The sequence below is a fragment of the Acipenser ruthenus genome, chromosome 38 (genome assembly GCF_902713425.1).
Source record: "Acipenser ruthenus chromosome 38, fAciRut3.2 maternal haplotype, whole genome shotgun sequence".
In the NCBI taxonomy this organism is placed as follows: Eukaryota; Metazoa; Chordata; class Actinopteri; order Acipenseriformes; family Acipenseridae; genus Acipenser; species Acipenser ruthenus.
The window spans coordinates 9,963,966-9,980,777 of NC_081226.1; the positions used below are offsets into that span (position 1 = coordinate 9,963,966).

The 16,812-nt window shown below is 38.7% G+C and overlaps 1 pseudogene; it reads left to right on the forward strand.

Moving 5' to 3' along the window:
• Positions 1–16,812, forward strand: part of LOC131706997 (zinc finger protein 850-like) — a 49,907-nt pseudogene continuing 33,095 nt past the window's right edge.

The window sequence follows — 16,812 nt, forward strand, 5'->3', positions numbered from 1 at the left end:
TCCGGGAACTCCGAGCTGCTGACGCTTCAAACAGAGCGCGGCGTTTCTCAAACAGCGCGAGATAAACACCGAGCCGTGAGGAGGCGGGTTAATTATTATCATTATTATTATTTGTGTGTTTAGTTAAACGATATTACATACCCGTTTGTAAGGCGTGGACGAGACTAAAAGGTAAGTTACAGTATTATTCATTTTAATTGAAGGTTATTTGTTTGTGACGCTTTGTTTGTTAAATGAACAGGCGTGACGTCATCAACAACACCGAGTCCATTTAAAATATAACAATTTAATCAATAAAAAATAAGGTACCGACGTTTTTATGTTTAATATTAATGACAACATGTTTGAGTCTTAGTGTGTTAGCTGGGTATTTACATTGAGGGGCAGGCGAACTACCGCTATACCATAGTGTGTGTACAACACTGATCAACGAGGGGCGCGAAAACTGACTCATATATATATATATATATATAGAGTTTAGCAGACACCTTTATCCAAGACAACTTACAGAGACTATAGGGTGTGTGTGAACAATGCATAAACAGCGTCTCACCCGAAACACGGAGCACAAGGAGGTTAATAATAGGGTCCGAGTTATTTTCGCATGTTTTCTTACTGTTGTTAGATTTGTGGGTATAACTCTATAAAGGTTAGAGGTACATCATGTCATATACGTGAAAATCAGGAACATGAAATGAATGCGCACACACTAGGGTTCCATTAAAAAAAAAACACTAAGTACCCTGAGACTCGCCCTGTTCAATTCAGATTCACAAAAAACACAGAAAAAGGAGAGGTGATTTTTAGAAAAAACAAAACAACAAAAAAAACATTTATTCTTTTTGAAAAAAATGTTTTAGCATGACCAGCTCAAATCTAGCATGGATACATTTTTTTTTTTTTTTTTTTTTTTTTAAATTGGACACAAAATAAAGTAATTATGGCCATATATACAAAACGGACAGAAAAGCAACCAAAAAAAAAGATTAATTGAAAATGTGCAAAAGAAAAAAAAAAAACAACATTCAAATGTTTTGTCCGAGGCACCCTGATTATGTGGCACACGATGGGGCTGCTCACTGTGGCTTGAATAGCCAGCAAAGTGGTAACCAGGGCAACATAACCCTAAACAGCTCCCGGCATCTGAGCCACAAACATGGGAGATTATATATATGTGTGTATGTGTATATATATATATATATACAGTGCCTTGCAAAAGTATTCAGACCCCTGACCAATTCTCTCATATTACTGAATTACAAATGGTACATTGACATTTCGTTCTGTTTGATATTTTATTTTAACACTGAAACTCAAAATCAATTATTGTAAGGTGACATTGGGAAATATTTTTAAGAAAAATAAAACAAACTGAAATATCTTGCTTGCATAAGTATTCAACCCCCACACATTAATATTTGGTAGAGCCACCTTTTGCTGCAATAACAGCTTTAAGTCTTTTGGGGCAAGTATGTACCAGCTTTGCACACAGTGTCGGAGTGATTTTAGCCCATTCTTCTTGGCAGATTTGCTCCAGGTTGTTCAGGTTGGTTGGACGACGCTTGTGGACCGCAATTTTCAAATAGTGCCACAGATTCTCAATGGGATTGAGATCAGGACCTTGACTGGGCCACTGTAGGACATTCACCTTTTTGTTCTTGAGCCACTCCAATGTTGCTTTGGCCTTGTGCTTGAGATCATTGTCCTGCTGAAAGGTGAATTTCCTCCCAAGCTTCAGTTATTTAGCGTACTGGAGCAGGTTCTCTTGCAGTATTTCCCTGTATTTTGCTCCATCCATTCATCCTTCAGTTTTAACAAGATGCCCAGTCCCTGCTGATGAGAAGCATCCCCACAGCATGATGCTGCCACCACCATACTTCACTGTAGGGATGGTGTGTCTTGAGGCATGGGCAGTGTTAGGTTTGCGCCACACATAGTGCTTTGAGATTTGGCCAAAAAGCTCTATCTTGGTCTCATCTGACCACAAAACCTTTTCCCACATCGCAGCTGGGTCACTCTCATGCTTTCTGGCAAACTCCAGACGTGCTTTCAGATGGTACTTTTTGAGTAACGGCTTCTTTCTTGCCACCTTCCCATACAGGCCAGTGTTATACAGAGCTCTTGATATGGTTCACTGGTGCACCATTACTCCACTCCCAGCCACTGAACTCTGTAGCTCCTTCATAGTGATTGTTGGCCTCTCTCTGGCTTCTCTCACAAGTCTCCTTCTTGTTTGAGCGCTGAGTTTTGAGGGACGGCCTTTTCTTGGCAGTGCCTGGGTGGTGTGATGCAACTTCCACTTCCTGATTATTGATCCAACTGTGCTCACTGGGATATCCAAACACTTGGATATTATTTTGTACCCTTTCCCTGATCTATGCATTTGTATTACTTTATCTCTAACTTCTGTAGAATGCTCTTTGGTCTTCATTTTCCTTCAGATTCACAGCCTGACCAATGATCCTTCAACAGTGGGGTTGTTATCCAGAAAATGTGACAGCAACTTTAATGGTTCACAGGTGGAGGCCAATGGTAAGGTAATTGTGTCCTCCTTAGGGCAATTTCTTTCATCGGTGTAAACTGGGAGCTTCCACAGCACAAGGGTTGAATACTTATGCAAGCAAGATATTTCAGTTTATTTCTTAAAAATATTTTCCAACATAAAACCAATGACATCCTTACAATAATTGATTTTGAGTTTCAGTGTTTTAAAATAAAATATCAAACAGAACGAAATGTCAATGTACCATTTGTAATTCAGTAATATGAGAGAATTGGTCAGGGGTCTGAATACTTTTGCAAGGCACTGTATATGTGTGTATATTATATGCACACATTATTATTTCAGCAAAAATAAACTGCCAGTACATTCTGGGACTTTCACATGTCTTCCACTATTCCACTTAGTACGATACTAAAATTCTTAGCAAGAGTTAAACTAAGTTAGTCCCGTACTTTGTATCCTCTAGAGGGCAGCAGCAGTTATTTTTGGCTTCGGTGCAATTGATACCTTTTTTAGTACGCAGCTGGGGACTAACTTCAGCCTCTAAGTTCGTTGCAATTGGTATCTAACTTGCGCACTAGTTTAGTACGGAGCTGCGTACTAACCACGGGATCATCCCCAGTTAGTACGCTGCTTTCAGTTCAGTGCAGTTGACCCACTGAGGATAAAGGGAACATTGACTGATTTTGCCAGAAAATGCCACGACAAAGATCCCACGTTGCAAATATATCAGCAAACGAGAGACTAAAAGATTTTCATTGCTTTGCTTTGAACACTGTGAAGGTGACGGCCGATGCGATCCACAGGGGAAATTCGACATTGACTTGTTTTGGTCATCGACAGCTGACCGTCTTCTTAATGTGAAAACATTAGCTTTCAGATACATCGATGCAGTAAATACAGCCGATGCCGAGCGCAGCACCTCGCTGTGGAATCTTGTCCTGTCCGATCGGAGGCGTTCTCTTTCGGAAGACAAACTGAAGGAGCTGGTGTTCCTTTATATCAATCATGGAATTTAGAAAAAAAATCCATTGTTTTCTAGTTATTATTTTTCAACTTATGCTAGTATTTTCATATCCAGTATGAGAGAAGGACCCAATACAACTGCACAATAGTTTTGTTACTTTGCACACACTTGTACAGAGATACCGCATCATTTTGAATTTTTTTTTCTGTGCATAATTCCCTGGGGTGTAAGAGGTTCGAAAGACTTTAAGAGAAGATTCAGGCAGTTGAGAGCATGAGAGTGCATTGTCAGATTGTGTGTGTGCTTTTCTTCTTTATTTAAAAGTGGTTTCTGTGAAGTGGTATGGTTTATATATTGCTTATGCTGCTTTAGTATTGACTTCAATATAATGCATCCTGTATGTTTTCTAGGTTTGAAAGTGCTGTTGAAAAAGTTACTGAAGTTTATTGTAGTTTAATTAGAATAAAAATAAAATAATCAGGAACCTTTTTGTGACTTTTTGCCCCTAGAAGGATGTTATTAGAATAATCGTAACTGATAATCGATAATCAAATTGACTTGTAAAAGTGATAATGTCTCATCACTAATCCATGCCTCCGATATGATACGCTAGTCATTCACAATACAGATGCAGCTTCAAATAGCAGAGTGAAAAAATAAAAATGAATCTCTGTCAACTTTCCCCTGTGTAGTCAGTCTATATCAAAAAGTGTTCTCTTAGGAGGTATTCCTATATGCAGAGACTACTGGGTATGTTCCAAATCTGAAATAAATGTTAGAACATGTTGCTCGAAAGAAATCTGCAATAAATAATATATGGAATGGATACATTATGTAAACATTTCAACAGATAAAATCCTCTGGTATTATGAAGTTATTACAAGAAATTGTATGTCCCTTCATTAGCAAAGCCACCTCTGCTATTAAGGACAGATGTTGTCGGCCCCTTGAATGGCCTTCATAACCCTGTATTTAAATAAATACATGCATTTGTTTTTCAGCAGCTACTAAACAGAATCCCGCGTGCTGCCATGGACAGTGTGAAGATGGAATCTGTCCAGATTAAAGAGGAGTTCCCTGAACTTGAACTTGTCCCCATTAGAGTGGAGTTCTCTGGGCTGGCGTCCCTCCCCATTAAACAGGAGCTCTGTGAGATGCAATGTGACAGCAGTCAGCCAGAGGTCTCTGAGATTAAAGATGAGAACAATGAATTGGAGATCCCCCAGACAGAAGAACCCCTTCCTGTGAAACAAGAAGAGGTGCTGGAAACTGTCTGTATTAAACAGGAGCCCCCTGAAGTAGAGTTTGAGCACATGGAACCAGGGAAGGAAGAATCCGAGATCTTCAAACCAAACATCCCTGAGCTGGAGCCTGTACGCCTGCGGGAGTGTAGCGTGGTGCTGGAGAGAATCTGCGTGAGAGAGCAAGGCGCTGGAGAGGAAGGCTCTCGCAACAGCATGCAAGGAGGTGGAAAGGAAGACGGACGCTCCCATTCAGAATGCAGTCTAGCAGGTGAGTGACTCCCGGTAGCTGTGACATTGTCATTCTAGATTGCGTGATATCCACAGTGTAGTTGAGAGGGAGGGAGGGAGCATGTAGATTACATTACTAGCTATTTGTTTTTCGTGTACCACTCTAATCAGTTCAAGATAAGACTCACTACTGGTGAACTTCAGATACAGATATAATGTAAGCTGTTGTAATGTATTGCAAGCCCCCACAGCTGAAATTCACATGCTTTAATCCACTCCACCACCTGCCCTAAGTGAGGGATAGAAATAAGACTCTGTTGCATAGCAGATTCACCTATTCCAGGTTTTAAAATGAGCCTGATTAGCCCCAATGTATAGGTAACAAGCACAGGTGTGTCTTATTAAACTGCTAGTAAAACCAGGAAGGGGTCAAACTGCTATACAAAGGGGGGCTTATTTCCATCCCTACCTAAGCCTACAAGCAGTCCCTCTTACTTTCTTTGCTGTTCATATTTTCCAGTTTCCAGTCCAGCAGCTAAAGTGAGGATGGGTGCTGGAGAATATCCTGATTGTGGGAAAGGTTTCAACCAGTTTGGGCATTTTAAAACACACCAGCGAACTGACGCAGAAAATAAACCGTATCATTGCTCTGACTGTGGAAAGAGTTTCAGTCAGTCAGGTAACCTGAAAACACACCAGCGAATTCACACAGGAGAGAAACCATATTCCTGCACTCGCTGTGGAAAGAGTTTCAGTTGGGCAGGAACCCTGAAAGCACAGCAGCAAATTCACACAGGAGGGAAAACATATTGTTGCTCTGACTGTGGGAAGAGTTTCAGTCGGTCAGACAACCTTGTTTCACACCAGCGAATTCACATAGGAGAGAAACCATATTGCTGCTCTGACTGTGGGAAGAGTTTCAGTTGGGCAGGAACCCTGAAAACACACCAGCGAATTCACACAGGAGAGAAACCATATTGCTGCTCTGACTGTGGGAAGAGTTTCAGTCAGTTAGGCGGCCTTAAAACACACCAGCGAATTCACACAGGAGAGAAACCGTATCGCTGCTCTGACTGTGGGAAGAGTTTCAGTCATTCAAACAACCTTGTTTCACACCAGCGAATTCACACAGGAGAGAAACCGTATCGCTGCTCTGACTGTGGGAAGAGGTTCAGTCGGTCAGACAACCTTGTTTCACACCAGCGAATTCACACAGGAGCGAAACCATATCGCTGCTCTGACTGTGGGAAGAGTTTCAGTAAGTCAAACAACCTTGTTTCACACCAGCGAATTCACACAGGAGAGAAACCGTATCGCTGCTCTGACTGTGGGAAGAGGTTCAGTCACTCAGTATCCCTGAAAACACACCAGCGAATTCACTCGGGAGAGAAACTGTATCGCTGCTCTGACTGTGGGAAGAGTTTCAGTCATTCAAACAACCTTGTTTCACACCAGCGAATTCACACAGGATAGAAACCGTATCGCTGCTCTGACTGTGGGAAGAGTTTCAGTAGGTCAAGAGACATGAAAGCACACCAGCGAATTCACACAGGAGAGAAACCGTATCACTGCTCTGACTGTGGGAAGAGTTTCAGTCATTCAAACAACCTTGTTTCACACGAGCGAATTCACACAGGAGAGAAACCGTATTTCTGCTCTGACTGTGGGAAGAGGTTCAGTCAGTCAAACAACCTTGTTTCACACCAGCGAATTCACACAGGAGAGAAACCGTATCGCTGCTCTGACTGTGGGAAGAGTTTCAGTCAGTCAGACAACCTTGTTTCACACCAGCGAATTCACACAGGAGAGAAACCGTAACGCTGCTCTGACTGTGGGAAGAGTTTCAGTCAGTCAAACAACCTTGTTTCACACCAGTGAATTCACACAGGAGAGAAACCGTATCACTGCTCTGACTGTGGGATAAGGTTCAGTGTCTCAGCATCCCTGAAAACACACCAGCGAATTCACACAGGAGAGAAACCGTATCACTGCTCTGACTGTGGGAAGAGTTTCCGTCTTAAACAAGTAAACAGGCACAACTATCATAGAGGTGGGGGCCAAGGTTGCCTCAATTTCACAACTAAGTTTTAATTCAGAAATCAATTGTTTCTAGTAACTTGGCTTGTGTTTTTCAGACACAGTAAAAGCAGATCAAATGCATGAAACAGTTCATTTCTGAATTAAAACTGAGAAATGTGTTAATTGTGATATTAATTTGTAAATGTGGGACGAAAAGTCAGACGAAAAACAGAAGCCCAAATATAATGTAATGCAATGTAAGGTTTCTGAGAATTATTTATTTATTTTTTTTTTAAAAGAGAAATAATCTTCCAACTGAATGTGCATTTAAAAAAATGGCGATTGGGAGAAAATAATTATAATTGAATAAAATTACAAAATAAATAACGTGTGCAGATTTAACAATGTGCTTAATTATACAACACAATAGTAAGCAATGCTAAGAACAACACCTATTTAAATTGTATTCAACTGAGCAAAATATATTTTTTTATTTTAAAGCTTGTTTCAACTTGAGTTCCAGCGCTCTGCCTCTCGGAGTCCTTCTCAGTGCTGGAGATTGAGTTCTAGCGCTCTGCCTCTCTGAGTCGTTCTCAGTGCTGGAGATTGAGTTCTAGCGCTCTGCCTCTCTGAGTCGTTCTCAGTGCTGGAGATTGAGTTCTAGCGCTCTGCCTCTCGGAGTCCTTCTCAGTGCTGGAGATTGAGTTCTAGCGCTCTGCCTCTCGGAGTCCTTCTCAGTGCTGGAGATTGAGTTCTAGCGCTCTGCCTCTCTGAGTCCTTCTCAGTGCTGGAGATTGAGTTCTAGCGCTCTGCCTCTCTGAGTCCTTCTCAGTGCTGGAGATTGAGTTCTAGCGCTCTGCCTCTCTGAGTCCTTCTCAGTGCTGGCTGACATTTATTTATTTCAATACAGGGCTACTAAGGCCATTCAAGCCATATAATACCACAGGACTTTATCTGCCCTGTCCTAACCTGAGTCCGGTTTGAAGGATATCTGAAAGTTGGCGAGTTGAAGCTGATTTTTTTAGCTCTCTGACTGGGAAGAGGCTTTCGAAGGACGCTGCGGCGAGCTTCAGACTATCCACAGGATCTAGGAGGCTCGCTCTGCCACTCAAGCTCACCTACAATTCAAATACAACGGCTGCTTTACAGCCCGAACGCATTTTAAAAGATCAGTTATACTTGAGGCTTCTGTTTTTTGTTTTTTATTAATTGGATTTTTCTGTACTTATTTTTAACTATTTTTGAAGTTATGTAAATCTTTTTTTTTTGGGGAGGGGGCTTTCGTTTTTGATATACTGTTTGAAATAAGTATTTCGGTTACTTTCCAAAATGCTTGAGTTTTTTGTTTGTTTTTTGTACATTTCGCCACAATTCTGTTTTAAATCTTCCATATCTTAACTGTAATATATCTTTAAATCCCGCTAACAAGCCTCCATCCTGATTGAAATCTCGTTTTAAATCTCGCAAGCGGAGTCTCCAATAGAAATGTAGGAATGTGCTGTCACTCAGTAGTTGGGGCGGGTTTCAAGTATTGAGAACGAATCAATGATAGATACGAGTCAGGAAGGCGGGACATTGCCCAGCAGCACTGGGAAATGTATTTATTATTATTTTTGTAGTAGGTTTTATTTTCTAATGGTTAAAGGGTAAAGTCAACGTGAATTGATCAACCATTTCCACAGTTTTTCCGGTGTTTTCCGTGTTTATTGGCTAGCCACCGATTTCATTTTTTTTCGGGTGTGTTTTATCTATTAAAACCGAAAATCACATTCCGATAATTACACTAAATCGTACATTTATAAAAATGTATTTTATGCCCGCAGCTCTGCCATAAAAAAACACGTAATTAACCAGAACACAGGAAAAGAAATGGCTTGATTACGATATTTATCTTTCTGTTCAACAAGGATGTTTTAGTATTTTGGAAAAAAAAATATCTTAAAACAACCAATCAGCAAGGAGTAATTTTGTCCTCGGACATTAAATTTACATTAGTTTACAGAACCTGATGTGTGATACAATGCTCCAGGAACTTTCTCAAGCTCTGAATATTTTTGAAGGATTTACACAAACATTGCCTACATATTTGAGGCCTAATTCCTTTTTTGAGGTGCAGGCACCCCAGCACGCAAGCCCCTGCAGGACCAACAGCACCAATTAGGCGGCAAGTCGACAAAACTCCTTTATCGTGCCAAGAATGACAAGAAAACCAGGGTTTAGAAACAACCGCAACGATAAACAAACAAAAAAAGAAACAACATTCATTTATTACATTCTGGAATGAAAATGATATTCAGACTTTGTTTAATAAAGTTGTGTTCCCCTTTCTGCCTGTTCTCTCTGTCTCTCTCCATTGTTTTCAAATGTACAATCATCTGGGGGAATAAAAACGCTCTTCCCATGGTCTGACACCTCAGTGGCCAATGACAAAGCATTACATCACAGCCAGCCAATGAAATTCAACATTACATTTAGGTTGCTTTTTCAGAGCAGCCAGCGAATCAAATAGCACTAATTTGCCTTCAGTTCAGGCTTCCACTTTGCAGTCATCCACATGTCTTTTATTCGCTCAAAATAAACAGGTGCTGTTATTAACTTCTTATTAAATTATGTACACAGAAAACAAGCTGTAAAAGTATGGGTGACAGTGAAGCGTTTTGTTAATAATCAGAGGTTTGCTAGTTATATTCCTGGATATTAATAGTTAAGACATTTTATAATAATAATAATCTTTATTTTATAAAGCTCCTAGATGCACGCATCTCAAAGCGTAGAAACACAGAAACCACAGAGAAGCATCTATCCATGCAGCATATTAAGAGTATACATAATATAACAAGAAATTACACAAATGAAAAACCAAACCATGATCAAAATGTCTGAACGTACCCATCATTCCCCGGGGCGCATGAGGGCTCTCTGCGGCTCTGAGTGGAGGAGGCTGAAGTAGAGATATTGAGAGTGATTGTAAATAATGAATAGACTGTCAGTTACCTGAATAGATTTTTCCTGATATCTGCTGTAATATTGTGAGCTGTGTGTGTGTGTGTCGGGTTTACAGTCTATTTCAATTATATTCATCTGTGTTTTTTTTCTTTCATGTTTCCAAAGTGCAAAACAAAAACTACAACTGCAAAAGAGAAAAGAGAACCGACTATCAAGTGTAATAAAAAGATGTTATTTTGTAATGATTTATCAATGGAAATTACAGAGGCATCGATACAGTACTGTATGTATTACAACCGTTAAATAAAAAAAAGCATTCTTGTTGTGTTAGTTTTGAACAGTGTGGTTATGTACATGTTCACATGTTCAAAAACGATTATAGATATATGCTACTTGAAAGAAAAAAGTACACCACCACAGAAAGCCAATTCTTACATTCGTGCATAACATGATCATTCATATAAAGTAATCTCCCATAGTTTGTTGTATCAGTGCAGTGTAATACCACATTATATTTTAATGGTAAGGTTGTGGAAAGCAGATCACTCTCTCTCTCTCTCTCTGATCACAATGTTAAAAATGCCTGCACGCTTTTCCACGCGTGTGACGACACATTCATGTGACAGACATGGACCAATCAAAACGCGAGACTGTTGTGCGGTTCCATCCCAGAGAGCGGGTGTGCGTCATCATCCGGGAACTCCGAGCTGCTGACGCTTCAAACAGAGCGCGGCGTTTCTCAAACAGCGCGAGATAAACACCGAGCCGTGAGGAGGCGGGTTAATTATTATCATTATTATTATTTGTGTGTTTAGTTAAACGATATTACATACCCGTTTGTAAGGCGTGGACGAGACTAAAAGGTAAGTTACAGTATTATTCATTTTAATTGAAGGTTATTTGTTTGTGACACTTTGTTTGTTAAATGAACAGGCGTGACGTCATCAACAACACCGAGTCCATTTAAAAAATAACAATTTAATCAATAAAAAATAAGGTACCGACGTTTTTATGTTTAATATTAATGACAACGTGTTTGAGTCTTAGTGTGTTAGCTGGGTATTTACATTGAGGGGCAGGCGAACTACCGCTATACCATAGTGTGTGTACAACACTGATCAACGAGGGACGCGAAAACTGACTCATATATATATATATATATAGAGTTTAGCAGACACCTTTATCCAAGACAACTTACAGAGACTATAGGGTGTGTGTGAACTATGCATAAACAGCGTCTCACCCGAAACACGGAGCACAAGGAGGTTAATAATAGGGTCCGAGTTATTTTCGCAGGTTTTTACTGTTAGATTTGTGACTATAACTCTTTAACTATAAAGGTTACAGGTATATGTCATACATGAAATGAATGCACACACACTAGACTTCCATATAATATAAATTAAATAGCCTGAGACTCCCCCTGCTCAATACAGATAACAAAAACCACAGAAAAAGGAGAGGTGATTTTTAGAAAAACACATTTATTGTTTGTAAAAGATGTTTTAGCGTGGCCAGCTCAAATCTGGCATTGCACAATGAAACTTCATCATGTAGGGACATGGACATTTATTTTGGAACAAATTGGACTCAAAATAAAGCAATTATGGCCATATATACAAAAGGGACAAAAAAGCAACCAAAAAAAATGATTAATTGAAAATATGCAAAAGAAAAAAACGAAACACATTCAAATGGTTTGTCCGAGGCACCCTGATTATGTGGCACACGATGGGGCTGCTCACTGTGGCTTGAATAGCCAGCAAGGTGGCAACCAGGGCAACATAAACCTAAACAGCTCCCGGCATCTGAGCCACAAACATTGTGTGTGTGTATATATAGTATATATATATTAATTGACATATATATATATATATTAATGTACATATATATATATATTAATGTGTATATATATATATATATATATATATATATATATATATATATATATATATATATATATATATATATATAATGTGTATATATATATATATGTATCCGTAGCTATTCTTTGGAAAATATATTTTCCGGTATTCTGCCGCATTCATGTCTATGGCAGTGTTAAACACATTTTCATAACACATTTGTGTGTGTATAATATATGTGTATATTTATTATATAGTATGTATGTATTTATGTATGTGTGTTAAAACAGGTCCTTGTGCCTTCGATGTCGCCATTTCATTTATATTGATTTTGGGTGTTTAAATACATCGCACAGACTCTTACATCTCGATTTGTATTTCATTACTGACAGTTTATCAATTTTCCAAAAACTGGAGGTCATGCTGTTTTACTAAACATTTTTAAACTTAATACATAAACAACACACATGATCGTAATATAGGGCCAATTGCAACGAACTTGCAGAGTTAGTTCAGTTCAGTGCATTTGACCCACTGAGGATAAAGGGAACATTGACTGATTCTGCCAGAAAATGCCACGACAAAGATCCCACGTTGCAAATATATCAGCAAACGAGAGACTAAAAGATTTTCATTGCTTTGCTTTGAACACTGTGAAGGTGACGGCCGATGCGATCCACAGGGGAAATTCGACATTGACTTGTTTTGGTCATCGACAGCTGACCGTCTTCTTAATGTGAAAACATTAGCTTTCAGATACATCGATGCAGTAAATACAGCCGATGCCGAGCGCAGCACCTCGCTGTGGAATCTTGTCCTGTCCGATCGGAGGCGTTCTCTTTCGGAAGACAAACTGAAGGAGCTGGTGTTCCTTTATATCAATCATGGAATTCAGAAAAAAATCCATTGTTTTCTAGTATTTTTTAACTTATGCTAGTATTTTCATATCCAGTATGAGAGTAGGACCCAATACAACTGCACAATAGTTTTGTTACTTTGCACACACTTGTTCAGAGATACCGCATCATTTTGGATATTTTTTTTTCTGTGCATAATTCCCTGGGGTGTAAGAGATTCGAAAGACTTTAAGAGAAGATTCAGGCAGTTGAGAGCATGAGAGTGCATTGTCAGATTGTGTGTGCTTTTCTTCTTTATTTAAAAATGGTTTCTGTGAAGTGGTATGGTTTATATATTGCTTATGCTGCTTTAGTATTGACTTCAATATAATGCATACTGTATGTTTTCTAGGTTTGAAAGTGCTGTTGGAAAAGTTACTGAAGTTTATTGTAGTTTAATTAGAATAAAAAAACATTTAATCAGGAACCTTTTTGTGACTTTTTGCCCCTAGAAGGATGTTATTAGAATAATCGTAACTGATAATCGATAATCAAATTGACTTGTAAAAGTGATAATGTCTCATCACTAATCCATGCCTCCGATATGATACGCTAGTCATTCACAATACAGATGCAGCTTCAAATAGCAGAGTGAAAAAATAAAAATGAATCTCTGTCAACTTTCCCCTGTGTAGTCAGTCTATATCAAAAAGTGTTCTCTTAGGAGGTATTCCTATATGCAGAGACTACTGGGTATGTTCCAAATCTGAAACAAATGTTAGAACATGTTGCTCGAAAGAAATCTGCAATAAATAATATATGGAATGGATATGTTGGAAAACATGGAACAAGTATTGAATAGCAGTTTGCTACACATGAGGAATGACGGCTGTATTCATGTTATTTTTCTGAAAAGTGATTTAACATTGGATAGAAAAAACTGTTAGTTCCAAAAATGCAAGCACTGCTGTGATAGATGAAAGCTGCAATATGGTAGAGAAGTTAAGATTCATTTGTGTCAAAGCAAATGGCTGGCCAGCAGAACACGGCTGTACAAACAAGCCCTTTGATCTCCAGCCCTGACATGAAATTTGGGGAATCCACTGGGTTATAAAACTAGTTAACAGGTTTTTGCTTAGAAAATACAGCTGGTTTATGACGGGGTCATAAAGCTAGTTTTCAAAGGGGACCGAAGAGACCAGGCTCTAAGACTTCAGAGAGATCCAAAAAGAGATAATGCCACTGGGATCAAAGTGTCTTAGGAAAATCGGAGAGATAGGAACAAGGAAGATGACAAAAACCAGATGTATGGACCTTTGTGACACCAGGGTCTGAAGAAAGCACTGAGTTCAGAGATCTTCACACTAGAACACACACACACACACACACACACACACACACACACACACACACACACACACACACACACACACACACACACACACACACATAATGATAATGAGTTGTACCTTTTCTATTGGTTAAGTGTCAGAGAAAGAGGAGGAGAAAGACACCTATGCAGAAGGGTATTTAATGTCATGCAACAATTGTAAGAACGAGTATTCTGTGTCCTGTACCTGGGACCAGACTCCCTGCATATTTCAATAAACCTAACAACTGACTGAAGAAAAGGACTCTGTGCAGTTTCTTGAATCTACTTACTCACCATCCTCTTTTTTAAGTTACATCATTTGGCGAGCCACCTGTGGACTGTTTCCTGAAACTTTTTTTTTTTTCAAAAAACCGGGGAGGGTTTGATACCTGACTGCAGAGAAACCCATTTGCCCAGCCTGAATCCTGTGCACAGGACCAGGACAAAGCGAATGGACAGAGACTGCTTCTAACTTCTGACCAGACGGTGTGGAGAATTTTGAATCAGGACTTCAGCTCGAACATATAACCACGTACATTGGTGAGTAGTTACTGGTTTATTGTTTTATATGCAGTGTTTAGAATGTAGTGAGAATCAAGGGTAGAATATGAAAGAGGACTTCTTGATAATTCATGTACATTGAGGACACAATTAGTTAAGTCAAGAGAGATTGACCGCTGAACTAAAAGTGTATTGACTATTAGGACTTTAGGTATGAAAGAGGACCTCTGGATTCCTAAAAAAGTCAGAGTAAATCGTGTAGTGTTATGACGTGCCAGTAGAGTCTATTGGACTAGTTACACGGACTTGTATAGCTCAACAGGTACGGGCATACTCGGATTTATGTTTTATGTTTGTTTTTGAGAGGGTTTGGTACACCTGTTTTGTCTTTGTTTTTACTGTTTGGTTTAGAAGTCACGATAAGGGGGCAATAGGATAAGCCTCTTATTTAACTGTCCACATTAGGTGGTACAGATAAGGAACAATCAGGCAATAAGTTCCAGTTAAGCCCAAATAGCACATACAAAAGTGTAAATTAAATGTGCAATAAACCAAAATAAAAGTTTATGCTTCATTAAGCATAGCTTTAAACACAGAATATTGGTAAAAACAAGACAAAACTAAAAACAAGTTGTTTTGTTAGTTTTGTGTTTTGTTGGGAGTCTGATCAACTCCAAATATGTTAGAAGCTGACCCTCAATGTCATCAAATGGATGACTGGAGAATATGGAACATAGACTATGTGTTAAAACATGGCAAAAAGGGAAGCTATGTACAGAACAGGAATGTACATGTTCATGTGACAGGTCAGGAGTGTGTGTCTCGTAAGAAGAAAAAGACAAAGGAGATTCAAAACTGGTAGCCCACAAAAAAAACTGTAAAATTAAAAGGTCACATTAAAATGTAATTAAGAAGTTGCTTATTAATGATTGTTTGAGTAATTCTGATTTTGCTTAAGCGTGGAGATAAAGTAACATCTTAGTAAAACTATGTACTAAGAACCAGCATGAATACTTATTGTCTTGCCTCGATCATAAGAGGGTTTGATAAGGGAAAGAGACCCATGTTAACTGATGAGTTATTTGTATTGTGTTAGTGTTTGAATGCAAAGGAATGGCCAACCTTTGAACTAAAACAATAACACAAATATACAAAGCAACAATTAATAGTTTGTTCAGGATTATATTGGTAAAACAAGAGGAACAGTTTGTCTTTCTGATAGAGGATTTACTTGAAAAGAAAGTGGTGGTATTATTTTGGTATGCAGGGTCTGTGTCTCCCTGGTCACAGATTCAGGGAGGAATAGGAAAAAAACTTGCGTGACCATATTTGGGCAGAGAGAGAAAAGACTATGAGAATAGATCACTGTTAGACAGACTAAAAAATAAAAAGACTTTTAGGAAGAGAACAAATGTTTTTGGAGATCAATAAATCTTAAACAAATTAAATTGTCGACCTGGAAATATTTTATTAAAAATATTTTCATGAATGAATGTTAAGTGTTTGTTTGAGAGTGAATTTTATGTTTAAGACACGGGTGAATTTTATGAATCACCTATGAATACATATTTGAAACCAAGATCACATGAGTGGTAGAGTTTGTATTATTGGTGTAGCTAAAAAAAAAGTGCAGAGTTAAAACGATGTTTTATTTTTAAGGGGTCTGTTTATTAATGATTGTTTAGTTCATGTTGAATTAAACAGGGAGATTGCATTCTCTTTGAATGGAAAACACGTAGTTTAATAAAGCACTGATGTTATCAGTATTAACTGGGTTTATTCTGATGTTGCTAAAGCACACTACCATACACGAGTAGAAGGAAAAAAAAAGTTGAATTGTTAGAGAGCATAAAATACAATTCAAATGGGGAAAAAGAGGTCACAATCGATATCAGAGTGATCTACAGGGATTTCAGCTTCTGCTAAGGCATCAGAATGCAGTGATGCAGGAGACAAAAGCAGTGTCACTCAGAGCTACGTGAGTGATGTGAAATGGGATGTTTGCACACATGTGTACGATGTGTTTTGTTTATGTTGGTTACAATTAGTATTTTACGGAGCTTCTTGCAGGAGAGGTGATGATAATTAGATTAATGTGATAACTGAAACATGAATAAATCGCGAGTGACATGAGATTATTGATGGTGCAGTATAGGACTGCTGGATTGATGGATTGTGATATAGGTATGATAGACAGTCTGTTGGTTAATGTTTGTGTGTTTGTCTGTGAATATAGGGTATGAATACTCTGTTGTGGAAGTTCAGCACAGGAGGCTGAGCTAATGGAAATATTGTGATGCAAAATAAGGTCAACTTCTCACTGTCTAATAC